We start from the raw sequence: 4,119 nt of genomic DNA on the forward strand, positions 1-4,119 counted from the left end.
TGATCTTCTAGAAACTGAATTATTCTAAAGCAATTTGGGTACGTAGGTGTGTAACATTTTTATTATCTTCACTCAAGAATATTTTACTTTGCAAATAGAAAGTATTGTCATTGTCATTTTTGCTCTTTTTTTTTTTTTTAATAGAATTAAACGATACGATAACTCAAATCAAAAGGTCAGATATGACAAACTTTCAAATAATACGAGTTAAATATGTACCTTGGTTGGTTAACTATCTGAACTATCATTTGTTGATGAGAATTTGATTCCTCGCCTTGTAATCTCCTTTTTCATTTTTCCTTCTCCTATCACCAATTTAAATGACAAAAAGACAGAGGACACCAATGATGGGATTGTTCAGATCGTAAACACCCCCCATCGCCAACTTTAAGATTGTAAGTTTGATTCGAAAAAAAAAAAAGGGAGCTTCTGAGAAACTAAAAAATATGCAAAATAAAAAATAGTACTAGAAGACACCGATGTAAGCATAAAATGAATTGTATAAACTTATTCAATCCTATGAATTACTCATGAACGTTGAACTTAATGATTTTCACATACACATAATAATAGTAATTCAATAAAGAATTACTTACCTGAATTCTTCATGGTTTTAGCGGAAACACACCAAGAGCAGAATGTATTGTTTCTCTCTCTTAACCTTACTTTTCAGAATAAATTTTGATAGAGCTTATTCTTCTTTTGACAGAGAGAGGACCCCTTTTATAATGAGAATAGTCAGTTATGTTTTCACGTTCAATCAACGTGATTGGTGGATACAATCATTATCCAATGAGTAAGTAATTGTGGATACAATCCTACTAGGAGTCAGTAATTATCCTACTAGGTAACTTTCCATATAGATTAAGGATTTAACTTATTCAATTATTATCAAACCAATAAATAAATTAATTATGTGGGTCATAGAAATTTACATTCTCCCACTTGGCACACACAATGTTAATTTAATGGTTTAATAGGTACGTCAATCATGTGCACTATTAACGTTAAATCCAACATCATTTGTCATCGTTAAATAAATCAACTAAAATGAGCCATGGCGGTTGTACGTCCCTTTACTTGACATAATTCCTTCCATGTACTACAATATTAGTCTATTACCTAACATAACCTTTCAAATATATAATGGGTCCAACGATAATACTTAGAATACTTTATCTAAGTCAGAGCCTGTTATCATCATTTACAATATTATGTATACAAGAGAAAACAGGTAACAACAAAAACATAAATAATTTGAGCTTAAAGTGTCAATTACATAAACATAATAAAGACTTTACATAAAATCATTCATTGCTATCAATAAGACCCATTCTTTCAACATGTTCAATAAGTGTTTTGGGCGGTAATCCTTTCGTCAAAGGATCAACAATCATAAGCTTAGTGCTAATATGTTCAATTGACACTTTATGTTTCTGGACTTCTTCTTTAACCGAAAAGTATTTCAATTCCATATGCTTAGATCCTATTGAATACTTATCGTTTTTAGAGAATAAAACTGCGGCAGTATTATCACAATAAATTTTCAGCGGCCTGACTATATTGTCAACTAGTCCAAGTCCTGAAATAAAATTCCGCAGCCAATTAGCCTGGACTATGGCCTCAAAGCATGCCATAAACTCAGCTTCCATAGTGGATGCAGCTATAACAGACTGCTTTGCACTCTTCCATGATATTGCTCCTCCACCTAACAGAAACAAATATCCAAATGTGGATTTTCTTGTATCCACACAACCAGCATAATCTGAATCTGAATATCCAACTGCATCTAGATGATCAGATCTTCTATAAGTGAGTATATGATCTTTCATTCCTTGTAAGTATCGTAATACTTTATCTGCAACCTTCCAGTGATCCATTCCAGGATTACTTTGATACCGACCCAGCATTCCAACAGTAAAACTGATGTCTGATCTTGTACATGTTTGGGCATACATAAGACTCCCAACTATTGATGCATAAGGAATATCTTTCATTTGCTTTCGTTCCAAGTCATTCTTTGAACATTGATTGACATTAAACTTATCTCCTTTATGAATTGGAACGGGACTTGATGAGCATTTTTTTCATTCTAAATCTCTCTAATACTTTATTAATATAGGTTTTCTGAGACAATCCCAACAATCCTTGTGATCTATCTCAAAATATTTCTATTCCAATCACATAGGATGCTTCATCCATATCTTTCATTTCAAAGTTATTAGAGAGATATTTCTTGGTATCATGCAACAAACCAAGATCATTAGTAGCAAGTAAGATGTCATCAACATACAAGACTAACATAATAAATTTACTCCCACTGACCTTCAGATATATACACCGATCAACAGTGTTTTGTTTAAATCCAAAGGTGACTATCGTTTCATTAAACTTAAGATACCACTGTCGGGAAGCTTGTTTAAGTCCGTATATTGACTTCTTAAGTTTACACACTATGTGTTCCTTTCCTTTAGTAGAAAACCCCTCAGGTTGATTCATATAAACTTCTTCCTATAAATTTCCATTCTGAAAGGCTGTTTTCACATCCATTTGATGTAACTCTAAGTCATAATGAGCTACCAAGGCCATTATAATTTTGGGTGAATCTTTTCTAGAGACAGGTGAAAACGTCTCTTTATAATCAATGCCATCCTTTTGAGTGAAACCTTTGGCAACAAGTCTGGCCTTGTGACGTTCGATGTTGCCAGTTGAGTCGTATTTGGTCTTAAAGACCCATTTACACCCAACTCTTTTGCAACCTTCGGATAATTCAACAAGGTCCCAAACTTCATTTTATTCCATAGATTTTAACTCATCTTTCATAGCATTTATCCATTTATCAGAATTGTTGCTTTCAATGGCTTGTGAAAATGAAACTGGATCATCATCAATTTCTAAGTCAGTTTCTGACTCATGTGGATATACCAAATAATCATCAGAAATAGCAGATTTTCTTTGTCTTTGAGATCTTCTTGATGCTACTTCTTGTGATTCATCTACTACAGGTTCATCAATTATGGCTTCATTAGTAGGAATATTAATTTGTTGTTCTTGTTGATTACTTTGTTGTACAACATCTTCAAGAACAACAAATTTAAAATAAGTACAGGGTAGAGGAATTTTCACCCTAACTTCTTTAATTTTCACATTACGTGGTTCTTCACTCCCACTAACTTCGCCATTCTCAATGAATCTAGCATTTCCAGTTTCAACTATTCTCGTACTACGATTAGGACAGTAAAATCTATACCCCTTTGATTTTTCTGGATAACCAATGAAGAAACCACTGATTGTTCTTGAATCCAGTTTCTTTTCATGTGGATTATAAACTCTAACTTTTGTCGGGCAACCCCAAATATGCAGGTGCCTCAAACTAGGTTTTCTACCAGTCCATAGTTCAAAAGGTGTTTTTGGGACTGCTTTACTAGGAACCCTATTTAGCAAGTAAACGACAGTCCTTAAAGCATACATCCATAACAAAGGAGGTAAAGATGAATTACTTAAGGTAAAGATGAATTACTTAACATACTCCTAACCATATCCATTAATGTACGATTACGTCTTTCTGCCACACCATTTTGTTGTGGTGTGCCAGACATTGTGTATTGAGCACATATGCCACACTTTTCGAGGAATTTAGCAAATAGACCTGGGTGTTGTCCACTTTCATCATATCTTCCATAATATTAACCACCTCTATCAGACCTGATTATTTTTCACCTTTCTATCTAGTTGTCTTTCAACCTCAGTAATAAATACCTCTAAGGCATTAATCACTTGAGATTTTTCATGCAAAAGATAGATATATCCATAATGCAAAAAGTCATCAATAAAAGTGATAAAATATTTTTCTTTATTGAAAGATGTGATATCAAAAGGACCACATATATCAGTGTGTATAATTTCAAGAAACTGTGTGCATCTTGTGGCTCTTTTCTTTGTGTGTTTTGTTTGTTTTCCTTTAATACAATCTACACAAATATTAAGGTCAGTAAAATCTAAATCTGAAAGAATTTCATTCTTAACTAATCTTTCCAGCCTTTCTTTAGATATGTGACCTAAATATTTATGCCACAAGTAAGCAGATTGTTCATTCACCAAACGAAGTTTGGTGAATGA

Source organism: Capsicum annuum, chromosome 4, assembly GCF_002878395.1.
Source record: "Capsicum annuum cultivar UCD-10X-F1 chromosome 4, UCD10Xv1.1, whole genome shotgun sequence".
Classification (NCBI taxonomy): Eukaryota; Viridiplantae; Streptophyta; class Magnoliopsida; order Solanales; family Solanaceae; genus Capsicum; species Capsicum annuum.